Source organism: Anser anser, assembly GCF_964211835.1.
Source record: "Anser anser genome assembly, chromosome: 2".
NCBI classification, from domain to species: Eukaryota; Metazoa; Chordata; class Aves; order Anseriformes; family Anatidae; genus Anser; species Anser anser.
Window position 1 is genome coordinate 22,042,383 of NC_139721.1, and position 17,125 is coordinate 22,059,507.

At 44.4% G+C, this 17,125-nt stretch overlaps 1 long non-coding RNA gene across 16 annotated transcripts; it reads right to left on the reverse strand.

The window, feature by feature from the left end:
* Window positions 1-731: 731 nt before the first annotated feature.
* On the reverse strand, window positions 732-17,042 carry LOC310893513. 16 transcript variants are annotated; one of them, XR_014579035.1, is made up of 8 exons: window positions 15,978-17,042; window positions 15,255-15,381; window positions 15,094-15,148; window positions 14,962-15,006; window positions 11,431-11,535; window positions 6,995-8,889; window positions 6,011-6,226; window positions 3,101-5,223 (listed from the first exon to the last, which is right to left on the reverse strand). It is a non-coding gene; the product is annotated as an uncharacterized lncRNA (long non-coding RNA). The 16 variants fall into 16 exon arrangements; XR_014579044.1 differs by having other exon boundaries at window positions 15,217-15,381; XR_014579031.1 differs by lacking the exons at window positions 14,962-15,006; window positions 15,094-15,148 and adding an exon at window positions 732-2,630 and having other exon boundaries at window positions 4,964-5,223; window positions 15,217-15,381.
* Window positions 17,043-17,125: the final 83 nt, after the last annotated feature.

The following is a 17,125-nucleotide window of genomic DNA, read 5'->3' on the forward strand; positions in this document are numbered from 1 at the left end:
CTCCTCCGCCAGCTCCTGCAGTGGCAAGACCCACGATGGTGCTGCAGCTGCTCGTTGGCCTGCCTGGCTTGGCTAAAAGAGACATCTTCCTCTTCCCGGTGGTGGGATCCCCTGGCGTTCATCCCTGGAGCGGGGGAACCACGGGGCAAAGGAGGGAAGAAAGCGAGACGGCGGAGAGGGGAGTTACTGACACGGGATGGCAGCTACTGTAGTTTGGGACTGGAGCATGGCAGTGGTACCCTGACTCACTTGTAACACAAGGGGCGTTGAACACGTGAATTAAACTCAATTAATTCGCATGTTAGTGATATGGTTTAGTGGAGGTCTTAGCGTTAGGACAGAGGTTGGACTAGATGATCTTGGAGGTCTCTTCCAACCTAGACGATTCTGTGATTCTGTGATGTGAATTAAATGCAATGTGTTTCTGTTCCCTGTTTTCTAGCTGTTCTGCCCCGTGTAAGGCATTGAACTGTTGTGTTTTGTTGTTTTTTTTCTTCCACCCATCTCTTTTTTTGAAGAGTAAGGTAGAAATTAAGGATCCTAGACACTTCTGAAAGTTTATATAGCCTCAATTTTGGAAAATGGCTCCTTTTCACTAAGAGGTTTTCTAATAAGAAGGTGGATTGCGAGCACTAAGCACCTGACATTCTTTGATGATATACCACAGCTCTGCCACAACCACTTTGGGAAGCAATAGAAGGGAAAACTGCTGTTAGAGAAAAGCCAGTGTAGATCTGTCATGAAATAAAAGGCCTACAATTTCACCAACATTGGTCATCTCAGATTGGGAAACTGAGGAGAGGACAATTATTTTTTTCAGAAAATACTGACATTTCCAAAAGCAGGACATTCTTGTGTGATAAGGCTGATTTGCAGCAATAGGTGCACACAAACATCCATTTGCTCCTCGCAGGAATGTCAGAGACTCATTTCTAAATCGGGCACTTGCACCTGCATGTGTAATATTCCAAACATAGTAGGCGCTTCTGACTGTTTTCCTACGTCTGATTTTAAAAATCTGTTCCTCGCAAGATTGAACTCATTACCTCCCAAATATCTTCTTAAATCCAGGTTTGCTTGTGATATTCATCCAGGACTTCTGCAGGATCAGTTCCGCTGTTATGTTTTCTGATGTTATTTGTTTTAATTGTTCCATAACAATTTTTCTGTCCTCCCTTTCATTTCTATCTGATCCTGCAGTAAACCTCTATAATCCTGATATGTTGTTTTCATAGTTTCTCCAACAATCTCTTTGAAGAGACCGGACAAGCTAGGCCATCCCTGAAGTGATGTAAAACATATCCCCAATGTGGACATTATGTGTGCCAAGAAATTCCTGACTTAGTTTGAGCATTTCCATACTGCATTCATGTGTGTCAGCAGCCGTCACAGGAGCAGCCTGTCCTCGCTAGAGACTGCTCGTTCCCAGAGAGGTTATTTTGCACCTATAGGTCACTGCATCTGCCTCTGCCAGTTCCAGTGAAGGGCCCTCCACCCCTCAAATGAAAACATCCACCCCCAGCTATCACCTGCCGAAAGCCCATCATGACAGATCGTCTTCAGCATCCCACGAGACAATCAATTCAGATAGCTGCTCTTGGTTTATTTTTAAGGCTAAATACAGTCCAGATGCCTCTTTTCAAAGAATGTCATTCTTTTTTCTTTATTTTGGTATCTAGAGCAAGTTCTGATCACCAAGCAAGGCCAAAGCAAAGAAGCTTTAAGCAGAGAGGCACAGAAATAGGATCCTCTCCCATGACAATTTTTGGATTTCCAGCAGGGCTGCTCTTCGGTTGTTACAGCAGCCTTTACACAATCGCTGCTCCTCTGCTCCACCCTCTAGGGAGATCTCAACCACCTGAGCTCAGCACCCTGCCTCCCTCAAGCATTAAGGCTGCGTGCAGAGCGAAGGGCTGGTGCTTTGCTGTGGGGACGGGGGAGAACCCAACAGAGCCCCCCCTTGGGTCAGCAGCCCTCCTCCTTCCCTCCTGAAGGGAGAGGGGAAGAGAGGGCACACTGCAGTGGCATCTTGGTGTATAATCAAGGTGGAAAGCAGACCCGGAGGCCTTGCAGCTCGGCTGGGAGATGAGAGCCTGCCCACGGTGCCACTTGCAGCCTGCTGCCCCCCCTGCAGAAGAACAGGGGTCCTCTTGTTTCTAGCTGCTGCAGGCTTGCTGGTGGGAACGAGGATTTGTTCTCTTATCTCTGCGAGAGCGTTCAAATACAGAAGTTAAAACCAGGCTTATCCTCTCTTTTCTTTACATAAAAGCTCCCACTCAAAGCAGACATGTTCTGAAATCTATTATCTTCTATATTGTTCATAGTGGGTCTAATTTTTCCCACGTTGCTCAAAGCTCTATCCTCAGGTGACTGTTCTCTGAGCTTTTGCAGCTCCCCTTTACCTTTCAAATAAGATTTATCCATTAAAAAAACAATTCCAGTGCTTTTTGCAGCTATCATTTTGTCACATATGGATTTATTCAATAAATGCTTTTAATAGCAACATTTCTAGGCTTTGTTTGTCAAGAGCTGCCGGGCTTTTACAAGCCAGGGTTGGCACAGACGCTGAATTGCCTCTTTGTACCCAGGAGAGTTCCCTGCTGGTCATGACAGAGGTCCTGCACACACAACTAAATGAAAGGAAATTAAAAATATGAGTATCTACATAATTCACAGCCAGTAAATTGTGGCGCATATCAGGCTTCCAGCAACTTCTGGACCTCAGCAAAGCTTTTAATAAAAGCCGAGATGTGGGATTTTAATCGGCAATTTCAAGACCCACCCGAAGACCTAAAAGCCTAGCTTCAACACACGTACCAGGGGAGGGAACTACACAAAGGCCGCCAGCAAGAGCAAATTCAGCCCGTCCAAGGGCACTGGGAAACAACAGCTGACAGGACAGAAGAGAGAGGTCAAGACCAGTATGCCAAAAATTTTTCATTCCTGGGTCAGCCTGAAGTTAAGCAGCCTTGCTCCTGTCTATCTGCTGCCTGCTGTGGAGCAAGGAGGCTCCAGCATTTGTGTCTCAGTGTGTGTGGCACCCGCCCGTGCAGGACTTCGTGTGTGTCTCCCAAAGAACTGTAACAGAAGGTGGTTGTCGTAAAAGAGTCTTTTATTCTGTTTCCCCAATCCCTTGCTTTTTCTGCGTTCTTCAGATGTCTGCTGCTAAATCCTTGGCCCAAATTCTCCTCCTTGAAAGTGGCGCAGTGCTAAGTTTTGCTACAGCAAAATTGAAAGAGAAAAGAGAACGCATTGCCTAATACTCTTTTTTTGTTGTTTTCCAACAACTATAAACTCCTTTTGGTGCCTCTTTTGCCTTCCTTCAATGAAACGTTCAACGCGTTCAGACATTAAGAGGACCTCTTTTTGCTCATCGTCCTCCATTCTCTCCATAGTCACCCACAGTCCCACAAGGATTTATTAATTAAATTCTCTCAGTACCCTGTTATCTCTCTCTGACTCTCTCTCTTCTGTGCTTCAGCTTGTGTACATTGTCGAGAGAAATCAGAGAGAGCAAAGAACCAAATAAAAAGATCCCTCCAGGAATACGGTGTTCGATTATACAAAGAAAACCCACAGTTTAGATTGCTCATCCTTATTTCCCAGAGGATGCCTCGAATGTCTTTGTTCTTTGGCTTTTTTAAGAGAATTTCTTTTTTTCTGGTAAAGTCATTCTACCTGTGAACTGCAGGACAGGCCTTTGGTCACATTTACCTGCCCTGCCATTACCAGTTGTTACATATCGCTCTTCCCCACGCTCTGCCTCCAACAAACAGCTTCAGGGCATTTTGCAGCACTCCCTGCCCGTGGCTTTGTGCCCAGCTCCAGGATCTTCCACCAACTTAGGGTTTCGGGGTGGGGGGGGAGCCTGGCTTCACACAAACAACACAGCAGGTTTTTCTCACAAGTGACAAAGCGACATAAATGCATTGCTGCTGATAAAAAGTGGTGATGAGATCCCTGGAGAGGCCAGGAAAGGAATGAGCGTGGGGCCCAAGGTCCCCTCTCATCTCCCAAACCTGTTTTATGGACAAAGAACACCTTCTGCTCCCAGAGTTGTCAGTCAAAGCCAGCTTCCTCAGGGCTAAAGTTACTATAAATAACTAACCACATAACTCTTAAAAGCATAAATGAGAAGTACAGCAACATGTATAATTCACCAAGCATTTAAAGCTGTGAGTTCCCTGCCTCCTCGAAGCCCATAAATTTCCATCATTCACATGCATCGTGTTATGTGTGCACACGTATACATTTTTTGATATATACAGTATTTTGCTTTTGTCTAAACATATAGCAGGATAATGGAGGGGGAAAATCCACCTACCCCCTCACGCTTTGTGCTGGGAACCTGATATTACCTCTAGTTTGCTGTCTTCCCAGCTGGCTGGATATTGTATTGTTTATGTTGGATCTCCTCCAAGATTAGCAGCATCATCTGTACAGTTTTAAACATCTAATCTTGCTAAATCTCTTTGTTTTGAGATCTGATTGTGCCTGATCTTCATTATTTTAATTGTTTAATGTATTATAATTAGGGCTTAATTAGATCTAACAGATCCCAGTTCAGCCCTACGTATCCACATCCGTCTGCAAGCTGCAGGAAGCATGAGACAAAAAGGGTTGATCCCACGCTGGCTTTTCAGCCCAGAGATCAGTACTATTTTTTGCCACTGACTTATGTTTAGCTGCAAGCAAGTCATCTATCTCTCTGCTTCTCCAAGGGACTCCAGCCTGCTGTGTTTATAGCCTAACTGGGTCCCGGTACAGGTTGACATCTCTCCACCCAAGTGTTATGGCAATAACAATAACAACCCGCAGCCCATCCCATATGCGGCCGCCGTCGAACTGGAGCAGGTTCCTGTTTATGCAGAGCGCAGGAAGAAAAACTGCGAACATGGAGGCTTGTAAATATGCATGTTGTCTCGGCGTTAAACATGGAAACCTCCCTTTCCTCCCCACCCACCTCGTATTGAGTTCTGGCAAGATTTTGGTGCTTCCTCAGGACAGGCTCATGTAGACTGGTGCCTTCCACTTTCCGTGCGTGATGCAGCCCCGTCAGAGCCCTGCCAGAAGTCTCCTGAAGGCGCTGCTGCTGCCAGGGCCCCTGCACGATGTCCTCAGGTGTGGCCACAGCCACATCCTCAGCCCTGCCTGCATCCGGGTGTCAGGGAAGGATCTCTCTTTGCCTCTTGTTACAAGCCAGATGTTTCTCCTGAAGATGAGCTGGGAGAAGAGCAAGCAATTGTCATGTTTTCCTTCCAAACTGTGAACCAAGTTTCCTATCTTCTCTTCCCCGTCACCTTAACTCAGCACTTCAGTGGAAAGAGCATTCACCCAGGACATGGGAGACCCAAATTCAATTCAATTCATCTTAAAGAAGACAAACCCGTTTCTTCAGGGTACACACTTGCTACCAGTTTCCACAAGGAAACCTTTAGCTCCTGCTAAAATGTCGTCATATTTGTGCAAAAATGGACAGCAGAGCATTGATCCTGAGAGCAATCATGGCTGCTGGGCAGGGCTGCAACTGAGAGCCAGGAGACCTGGTTCTGCTCCGTGCCCCAAGGGCTGCTGCTGTGCCTTATCCAGCGATCGCTACTGGGTAAAATAAATAAGCTCCGTTACCTTTCTGAGGAGGATCAGGGCTCCCTAGCACCTTCCCTGCAGCAGTGAGCGGTATGGTGGAAAGCTGAGACCACCGTACAGATAATAAATCAAACCTTAACTCACCACAAAAACCAGATGGGAAGAAACAAAGAGATGCAGAAGCCTGCTGTTTTCATTTCCACGAGAAAAACACACATTAATGCCCCCCACCCAACCTGCTAAGAGGCATTCCCTTCAGCACTGCAGCCAGCCAAATGCGCGAGGCTGCTCACTTGACATTAAGGAACGTGTGCTCGAAGGAAGGTGCAGCAGGTGTAGCGCTAGAGGAGCACAGGCACTCGGTCGAGGAAAAATGCCCCACGCACGTGTAAAACAACGGGGGGGCTGCAGAACGAGCACCCACCAGTTCTGCGCTTCTCCCGAGCACAGCGCCTGCAGTATCAATGCTTCTGTGGACTCAGCAGCCAGCCTTCTCCGAAAACGTTTCAAAGAGATTAATTGAAGTCTCTCCCTTCAAAAAGCAAAGAAAAACAGCATCTTCCTTAGGAAGCTCAGTAAAAAACAAGCAGAAGCAAAAGCTTTCTAGCCAGCATGGAGATAGAATTTAAATTTTAAGGCTCTGGAAGGAAAAAAAAAAAAAAGTGCCTTCTTTATTTTTAAATCCCTTTGAACATTTACAGATCTGCAAACATATTCAGTTAGAACAACTGTAATCAAAAAAACACACAGCATCTGTTTGTAACCTAATTTGGGGATTCTTTTCGACTCCCCAGACATAACGCTAGCTCATTTTTTAGGTGGAGAAACGTTTTTATTTTGGTAATTTCTTCTCTGGAGAGAAGGTAGTTTGAAAATACGTGTGGGATGGATTCATAAATTCGAACTGCTCTGCAGGGCTGTTAGAACTGAAAAACAGTAAGAAGAATAATTTGAGAATTTGCAGCGTTCGGGCCAGCAATCCTCACGCCCAGCCTTTGCTGCCGAGCCGGTGCTGAGGGCTGAGCACGATCCCTCCGCTGACTTGCCCTTTGCTACGCTGTCAGCAGAGCCACCGAGCGTTTCTGACTCAGGTGGGCAGAGCGCTTCACACCCCAGTAGCCATGACCACAGACGGGGAGGGACCCGGCAGCAGCTATTGTTGCCAAGGGAGAATTTGTCAGAGCAAGAAGCTCGCTGGGGAGTGCTGGGGAAGGGAGGAGCAGGCCAAAATCACCAGCAAGGCTGCTCTGCGGGAGGAAGATCATGATGGGGGGTAAGGGGGGGGATTTTTTGGTTGGTGCTAAAGCACCAAGGCATAGACAAAGGGTGCTTTAGTGCCCTGAATATCCAGAGGAAAGCCCGACAGAGCTCTCTGAACGTCCCCCTTGAGCTGCTGTGTCTTACATACCTGTAGAGGTGATATGCTGGAGATGTAAAACGCTCTGTGAATGTAGGAGCGGTGCCAGGGACTGCAGAACATGCCTAGCAAACTCCCAAATCTCCCTGGGAGTGGCACACTGCGCAAGTGCCAGTAAAGGCTTCTCAGTTGACAGCTGAGGTACAGGTATGACAGCCTAGCTTCTACCTGAGAATCAGAAGGAAAAGGCTTCCCTGAGTCATCCCTGCCTGTTTCAGGGGTAGGCCTCGTATTGCAGATCAAGTACACGTGCACAGTAGCTTGAAACTTCCAGCAGAAAGCAAACTCTTAACCACGTTTGCTTCATCACCTGTATCTGTAGAGATACAGAGGGAGATGGAGAAAATAAGTGGTCTGGAGAGCTCCTTGTTTGGTGCTGAGTAGCTGTAGCGTACACAGCACTGACCTGTGGATTTAAGCGTGCTCCATGGAGCACAGGACATTTCAAGGACCTCTTGCCTGAACATCAGCCGTAGCTCTTCCAGATCTCCACCTTGTCTCATGATCTGCCTGTTAACCCCTCTGTGTGCCTCTGCTTTCCGGCATTTGCAGGATGCAGTACAGATCTTTCCATTCTGTAAGACCACCTACGGATTTCACCTGTAGTTGTGATTTTTACTGCTTCTCTTTGTTCAGCCAAATTCTGAACATAGAAATGCTTCAGACTTCTCTTATTAACCTCCTTGATGTTTGTTTTCACAGCAGGTGGAACATTTTTTACACTAGGTTTTGGGGTTTAGATGTTTTCCGTCAAAGCTTGTCCCTCCACCTATCATTGCACGTTGGCGAAAAAATTCAGATTTTCCTTAGAAGAGCACCTCTGATTACGAGTTTTTATTTGACATTGGTAAGGATCTCAATCCATGGCCTAGCAAGTCTTCCTTGTACACCGTTGTCTCTATGCAGCTTTTTGCATTTGCAGGCATGAGCTGTAACCAGCTACGGTGATATTTTTCTTGTGAGAGAAGAATGAGAGCTGATCAACTCACCTGTTGGCGAAGTTCAGAGGCATTCACAGCATTCAGAAATTCATGTACTGCTGTTATTGCTGCCTGCATGCTGCCTATCCTATCACAGAGATCATTTGGTTTCAGCTTAGTTGCACTCTTAATTAGCCTAGCCAGAAGCCTATTAGAATGGCTGAAAACAAGTTTGAAAAAATAAATGTTTAACTGAGAAGTGAGACATTAACTATTTGGGAGATAATAGCATCCATAAACTTGTTAGTCTCCTTCAGCAATTTAACTTTCTTCTCATACAAAACTCATTTTCAAGTTAAGTAATAAATAAATTTTAAAAAAGAGAGAGAGAGAATCCAGAAGTTATGGGGAAAAAGAATAGCTGCCCTCTGAGACCTCAGGCCTGGAGTTTTTTCTTCAAAAATTTCTCCTCAAGGCTTAGGTTTCAAAGTCTGTGCTAGGTAAATGATGAGAAAGATTGGCTTGGTAACGCTGGCCATGGCCTGCATGTGACAGGGTAGGATCTCAGTCCCTTCTTCAGCCTGGGATTTTCTGTATGGCCGTAGGCAAATGATGCAGGTATTTGCCTGAGAGCTTTGTCCCTACAAAACCTTATCCTGCAGGACTGGGTGTAGATGTCGATTTGCTGCTGACCTTTAAACGACTGTAAAACTGTAACTTGGCCACACTGCAAGCACTCCCACTAATTTTATACTTCCTGAGGCTTATCTATTATGCAAAACCAGACAGGTTTCACAAGCTGGGACACTGTGCAGAAGAGCAGTTTTTATCACAGCACAGTGCTATGTGCGTATGTATTCTTTGTTTTGACACCAGCACAGTTGGGTCATCCTGTTCAGACAACTGACCAGAGAAGATCTACAAAAACTTTCTCTTCCAGATAAGGTACCCATCTTGAGGTAGAATCTGAGAGAAAAGACAAAAATGAGGCAAGTAATTTGTTTCTCCAGTTAAGCTAATTTGTGAAATATACAACTCTCACACTGTTTTATAGAACATTAAAGACCCTGCAGCACATCCTTAAGCCTCCATACTGTATAGGAATATTCTAAAAACCTTGTGACGTAGGTTGGATATACTATTTGATATGTGTGTATAGATATTTTTAAAAGCATTTGCTTAGTTCTAGTTAGCTCCTTTTAAACTAGGTTCACTAGTCCCACCACACAGGACTGGGTCTTTAAAACGTTGGGTAGCTGGCAGGGGGCACAGTAAGAATCCACAAATATTTGGTGAGTATACGTACCAAAGCAGGAGATTCTCCAGTCAGGATGGAAAGGGGTCAGTACCAATTAGTTTTGTTACAGCTCTTGACATGAACACATCCTAACAGCCTGGCTGAACTTTTTGGATGAAGAAAGAGCCATTAACTGGCTCCCGACAGGGTACACCTGAGACCTCATTACTAAATCAGACAAAATTTGTATGCCTGTTAAGTTACATGAATTGATACTGCGCCAGGAGAGCAAGGGGAATACAAAGATAGTAACAGACTCCCAAAATTCTGGGAGGAAAGCAGCTGTTCAGGGTGGAAAGGAGGAAGAAGAGGCAGGACAAGAGAGTCGAGTTGCTCTGCAAGAAATAAAACAAACAAAGTAGGATTTGATTGATTGTTTTCACAGTCTTGTGTTGTCTCCTAAAATCTCCTTTGCCCTAATAACCTCAGGTTATCTTCCGAAACCCACCCTCTATGTAGGCCACATGCTATGCTCAATCAAAATCTTTGAGCATGCTCTGGCTGTCTGGCTGCTCTCAACTGCTATAAAAGGCTGGCTTCCACCTGCCTTTTCCATAGTGCAGGCGTTTAATTATGCTCCTTGTCCTCTGTACAGCTGCAGTTTTTCACAAACCTTATTTATCTTGAGATTTCATCTTTCAAATTTGGTTGAAATTGGGTCCCAAAGTTTTTAAGGGGATTTGCTGAATGTACAGAGAGATAAACAACACAATCCTATAAACTTCGTTTCAAAGGCAACCAGGCTAAAAAAATGCCAGTTTTTAATTTCTGATCCTGTTCGTGCCAAATGTTGTCTAACATTTCAGCAGCAATCTGTGGCCCTGAGAGCCTCTTTCAATATCCTATCAAGAATATAAAATAAATTGTGATAAATGTAGTCAGTATAAAACAAAATGAGTTGAAATTGGTTGCTGGGATGCAAAACTGAAGTTGACAAGCAGTTGAGAGGAAACTTGCTAGAAAATGCTTATTTTGTGTATTTCTTTGGGGCTTAGCAGCCTGGAGCTGTCAAGATGGTTTTGCACATGCTCAGCAGCAAAAACAAGGGAACTAAGAGATTTTACCAGTGGAAAATGCAAGTTCCTACAGCATTAAGCAAACCTTCAAGGTTACAAATGCTATTAATGCCTATAACATGAATAAAGTTGCTTAAATACGTATTTTGGGGCCCAAGTTTCCCTTGTAAAACTACATTCTGAATTTCCTTAGTAGCTTGTTAGTTTCACCTAAGGTTTGTGAAAATCTAAATAAAATATATTAGTAAATTCTCCTTTATCCATACCTCTGTTGAACCACTCAGGTAACAGTAAGAGTTTATTGAGATGGACTTTTCTGCTCTAGAAATTGTGGTTGCTAAGACCACCTCATAAAATCATCTTTGAGGTACTGTATCGTTCCATTTTTAAGTATAATGATAACCAAATACAAAATTCACTGTGTTAGTAATTCCTTGGATTACCTTTTAAAAATCCAGGTTCAACAAATTACCCGTTGATCATGGTTTTAGTGAGAGTTTGTATCTATCATATACTAGCTATGCTACTTTGGTTTTGAGGTCCTTTGGAAATCCTCAGGCCATACCTTATGAAACTGGCAACTTACATATATACAAACTACGAGCACACCTTAGCATTTTTTCTGATGCCTTCAACTGTAGCAGCTTGTTATCTATTTCTAAAGAATGTAAATATAGTAAATAATTTATCGTTTTAAAAATATCAGACAAATTAGTTCAGAATAAACGCTTACAAGACAAGGAGGTCTGAAATTTAGTGACAGAACAGATGTGAAACAAGACATTACAGAACCTTTTTCCTGACAATCAATGTTAAAATAACATCAGCTAGTAAGCTCAAATAAATAAAAAATAAGTCCAAAAATAAATCAAAGTAAGTATAATAGAATGATGTTAGTCTCAAGTCTGCTTCAAGACATCCTGTCTCTTCTGGTAACACTTCTTATGTATTATCTCGCTCACTCAAGAACGGCTACACATAAAGGAAATGAATACAAGCTAAGGAGAGTTCCAAGTTCCCAAATCCCCGTGGCTATTGTTTGCAAAAAGAAAAGAACTGTTTTCAGTTATAGACCAACCGAATTACTCAGGATTTAGTAATTCAGGGTGTAATTCAGGACTGTGTAGAGTACCAGGATAAGACCGATGAACGGTGAATTTATCAGCACTGTATTAACTTCACTCCAACCCGTACCTTCAGCCCTGGAGGACCCAGGTTCAGTCGGTGCTCTCAGCTGACGGGGGCCTGAGCACATCTCAGGACAAAGCATGCCCGTTTCAGTATCATCCATCTTGTCTCCTGTAGGGAGAAATGGAGAAGAAAACTTATCTGATACACTCATTCAATACGTCTGTGGAAGACATAAATACCTCAGCATTGGACAATCGGTTAAGAATGAGAATATAATAAAATCACAAGACATAAACCATATATATTCCACTTGCAGGCCTCTGTCTAGCCAAGTGTCTTTAAACACTCACGTTAAGTCTCCTTCTTGTGCTGATGGTTGGGGATATTTCATCTGATTTCTTCACAGTTCTGATAACTGCAGCAGCATCCCTAAAACGCTCCTTAGCTGCTTCTCAAAATAGTCTGATTAATCAATCTTATTCGAGTGCTGAACTTTATTCTTCCGCATAGCTTTTCAGTTTGCATTTAATTTTGCAAAATCAAATCAGGTACAACACAGAAATAGGATGAATTTTCCATGGGAAAGTAAATATACCCAAAGCCATGCCAAGTTGCCCGTTCTGAAAATGAGCTTTCAGCAATTCAAGAGTTTGCTCATTTTCTTCTCAATACATAGGTGCTCAAATGTTGCAGACACATTCAAACACTAAAAGGAAAGAAATCAAATGAGATCCATCCATGGAGCTCCATTTTATACACAACATCCAGACCTCTCAAGCTAACTCGCATCTAACTCGGTACTGAAATGTATCACAGACCTTTAAATACAGCCAGGTTCTGGTGTTCTCCGCCATGTCATGCACTGAACGTCAGAAATCAAAGTTCTTTAGATTAAATTCAGCTTCTAGTGACATCTGTGCAAACTTACAGTCTTTCATACCTTGCTGGGACTTTTTCTAAACAAGGAAGAGCAGCATTTAGCTTCCTTTCTCAGAAAGGTCAGTAGGAAGTAAAGAGCAGCGTCAATTTATCTTTGTCATTTGGCGACAAGTTCTGTGAAGGAAGTTGCCGTTTTGCATCACTTTTTTTTTTCAGAATCAAGGAACGTGCTAACTTATAATTTACCTGCTCTATGCCATTTATTTGGTGGTATTCTGACATCCTTCTTGTATACACATCACTTTTGTGACAAAATGTTTAAAAATATTTTTTTTTAAATATTTTATTTTTGTGAGAATGACATTTGCCTTTTCCTGGCAGCAGAATCTCAGGATTCCTCTTTCAGGACACTCGCAATCAGGCGCTAACTCTCTCTAATATATGCATTTAAACCAGTCCATATCCAAAATCACCTGAGAATTTAATTCCTGTGTACAGGGTTACTGAATCAGGACTCACTTTGATTCTTCAGCTAGATGTGTCATTTTTAATAAAAATGGACTATGGATGAAAAGGTGAGAAATTTAGAGAAGGTTCTCAGCACATCTTTGAGGAAGCAGAGAGAAAGGGCTTTTAAGACCCAGCAGCTCTGACTACTTCCCATTCAGTGGCAGAAAATAGCAGCCTTATCCACAATTTATATTTTTTATCACTGGCACCTGACACGGAGTCAGAATCTGACTCATTTTAGACCACTGTGAAAAAAAAAAAAAAAAAAAAAGGAACAAAATGGAAAGTCTAAAATGTATCCTTCCTTCAGTAAAGTCTCTGTTTGGTCAATCTACAAGAATGTCCTGAGAACAAAGTGTGTCAGCTTATTCAAGACCCCAATCAGACTACACAAGAGAAGAAATATCTCGTCCACTATGCTATCAGCAAAGCTTGAAGTCTGACTTGTAAATCAGAGGTTGTGGCCAAGGAAAGACACGAAGGCAGCTAGGACAGATTCCTTTAAATTTTGATGAAAGTTTTATTCCAGAAAGGTGGTAATACTCTGAAGATCTTGCTAAGTGGGGGGCAAGGAGCTCAAAGCCCTGCAGAAGCTCAAAAAGACTACATAAGGATACTCGTATATACAACATAATAACCTGAGAATTGGTGCAGAAAAGTATGAAACAAATTCACAACAGCTAGGGTTGTGAGCAAGCAGCGTTCAGAAAAGTGGCTCCTGACGGCAGGACACCACACGACAGAGCTGCCATCTCTTCTTTCTCCCCCCGTAGGCCGTAGATTTGCCGAATCATCTCCTGGTCTCCAGAGAAATGCCCTTTGCTAGGCTGCCTTTCCTCATTTTCCTGTTCCCAGGAAAAAACAGGCAATCAGAACATGTCCATTTTCTAGCAGCAGCAGCGGCCGCCTCCTGGTTAGCACCAGGATCGAGCAACGCTCTGCCTCCCAGTTCCTGACAGCATTCACCGACCTTTAAGAGCTATTCCTACTGACTTCCTGGACTGCTTTCCCTGGCCTGTGTGAGGGTAACCTCCCCCAAAATTCCTGCTGTCCTCTTCCAGCGAGCGGATAACCCTCCCGTAACCACCCATCCACTTTGTCGGTTATGGTTAGGCGCAGGGGAGAATAACTAGCGCTTAAAGGATAAACGATGAGAGGGAAGAAGAAAGAACTAAATGCTGTGCTCGAGGGAGAATAAAAGACATCTGGGGCCGTTTTCATTTTTTTCCCACTCCATTTCTTCCTCTCTCAAGAAGCAAGTGAAGTGAGAAGCACTGTAAATAAACACACATATATATACTTTTATATGGTAATGTATCTAACTCCACAAATGAGTTTTTGCTCCTCGCTGTTGACAAGTATGCCTGACAGTCTGAGATAGTGAAAGTGCAAGTCATCGAACAAAAAGCCGTGGGGAAAGCAGCACAGAAAATGCATTTGAAGGAAAGGGAAACTGCTTAAAGCCTATCTTTTTAAGAGGCTGTGTTCCTTGGTCAAAGCTGCAGTAAGCAAGACAAAATATAACATTCCACACTGGGGGAAAAGTGCAGGAAATATAAGAATAGAAGACAGCAGGAGAGTATCTGTTCAGGAGACGGCATATGCAAAGGTGAGTAATGTCTAATTCCTTGGATCTGTTTCAAATGGCAGCGTTCGTAAAATCCAGAGAAGTGGAAATGGTGTTTGGCAAAAATAGCTTACTTAAAGGAGAACGAGTGCAGAGTCTATTGACATATGGGGCTGTTAGCAAACAAAAACTATGCTTAGTGGCAATTAGGGTTGTTGCAGGAGACGTTCCATTCACTCCAAAAACAGAAATAATGGAAAGAAGTGAATGGAAAGGCTGATGTTTTCCTTCCACAAACCTATTAACACTACCTACAATATTGCAGCCTACTTCACAAGCGGTTCCCCTGTGTTTCCTGGAGGTATCAGGAAGCGATGCATACCTGTGCTTCATCTAACACACACACTCCAGCGTGGATTTTTGTGCGCTTGTAAGGATTATTCTATTTTCTCGTATCAGTTCATCTTTCACCACGTTACCACAAAACATCCAAGTACCTCTGAAAATGTATAGTCTATATTTGGGTAGCTGCCATTTCAATGAGACTTTTCTACAAAATAAAGGTTTAAAGCTTATGTTAAAAATGAACTCTGTAACATAACTTGAAGCAAGTTGCAGCAAATGCTGTGCCATCATACCATCTGTGTTCAAGTACAGCTCTCAAGCTCTCCTCCTATAGCTTCCTAAAGTGGAAAATAATGATAAAAAATAAAAACAGATAAGATGAAGAAGCATTGTGTATTGGAATACATTATGAACCTGAGCCTTACCGTGCTTGTTACAAAAATGAATTCCTCTGTATCTGCCTCCTGCAACAAAGTGTCACTGGGGAAATAAAAAAGGAAGGTTATGTTCTTCATCAGGTTGAAATTAAGCAACAGTGATCTTCTCACCTGACACAGCTAGCAAAGCCTGGTGAGCTTTGCTCTACCTGGTGTTGCCCGCCAGTCTCCGTGCTCTGCTATTCTTAGCTCCTCTCTCAAGCATCCCAACAATATTCCACGGGCAAGTGAGTGAAATTCTTTAAATGTTGGAGTAAATGGAAGGCACTAGAAATGCTAAGAAAGATAAAAAAATGTAAAAAAAATAAATCCCCAGTGTTAAATCAACGTCCGAGATATCAGTAGCTGCTGGACAAAACAAGGAGAAAAAGTCATGTTATGACAAACCTCAACACACATCTTAGGCCACGAGAAAGGGCAGTAACAGAGCCATAAGCCAGTACTATAGGTAAAATGTCACCGCTGAAAATGGAGCAGTTCTTTATATGATACAATTTTAAAGGTAAATGAAACAAAGCCCTGTTCTTAGGAAACCAATTTTGTCATGCAGAGCTTGAAATAGAGTCTTTCTGATATTCAGTCAAAACACGGGATAATTGTTTGGAAGATTTAGAAATAAAATCCCCGTTCTGGCCACTTTATCATACTTCCAGTCTCCAGCCCCTTTGCCAATGCAGGGAGAAAGGAAGACGAGGAGCGTGCCAAGAAGCTCCCCCAGAAGTGCCTGGAAAAGACAGAGACGTGCGGGAAAGGCTGCGAGGCACAACACGGGAGGCGGTGAGCTCGCAGGAGAACCTGTTCACGCTGTTTTCCGTGGTACCGTCCCAGCCTAGCCCTGACCAGTTACTTGTCAAGAGCACAAACACACTCACAACTTCCTCTTGCTTTCCGAGAAGCGAGTACCTCGGTCTTCCTATGCTATTCCCACATGCTGCCCTACCAAGAGATTTTTACGGCTCTGTCCGCGCAAATACCCGTCCGTCCAGTGCTTTGGCTATTTCTGCACGAGCTGTTTTTAATGATTCGTCGAGCAAGCGTTTGTGAGAGGAGCAGGAGCAGCTCGGAGAGCTGCTGCGGCTTGTTTTCCAGTCGCTGCTCCGCAGCTGAGATACAGTAACCAGCCACGTGACGGCCGTGCAAGGTTTTTATGTTGGATCCCGCACTGCAAAGGAATAGGGTGGAGTGCTCACTGGAATCTCCATAAATACGAGCGCCTGGAGCGAGTCCACGAGAGGGAATCTCCCTCTCCCAGCGGAGATGCTCCTGCTCCGTGACACTGCCAGCTTCGGTACAAATCCCGAGGAGAAAACCTCCCCGGCCCCTCTGTTGTCACCGACCATTTGCAGGGAACAGATCAGGTCGCTTTCTCCATCTTCCACTGACAGTGGCAGACCTCAGCATCCTGAAGCCGCTGCCTCGCTCAGGCCGGCGAGGCACCACGCTTGCGTCCAGGTGCCTCGGTGGCTTCCCGTCGGATGCCCCAGCCAGAAGGTGAGGTCTTATTTCTGATCCTGCTCATCTCAAAGCCCAGAATCAAGCTCAGGAGAGCTCAGGATGCAGCGTGCTGAGGCAGAGAATGAGGCAGCCAAGTGGATGCAGACCTGAATACCTTATTTTATTTTGTTTCACACACAAAAAGCGTTCCCAACATTTAGTGTTCCCATACTCCTCCCGCTCCTTCCCAGCACGTTCTCAGGACCCTCAGGCCCCTTCCCCAGGCAGAGCAGGGGCCGGACCCCACCCGCTGAGGGTCTCTCTCGGGACCCCCTCAGCACTCCCGGGGCTCCCTGAGGGGGCCGGGGGCCCCGTGGAGCCCCTCAGCAGCTCCCCCCGGGGACCTGCCCCCGGCCATTTTGTGCCCCCACCGCCACCGTGCGGGAGCAGAAACGGGGGTGTTGTGCTTTGCGACAAATTTGGGGTTTTTACACTGGTTTTCCACAGGGGGCAAAACACAAAAGGGCGGCGGAGATCGGGGCAGGGAGGGGGCGACACCCCGGCGGCGTCCCCGGGGCGGGCGGGC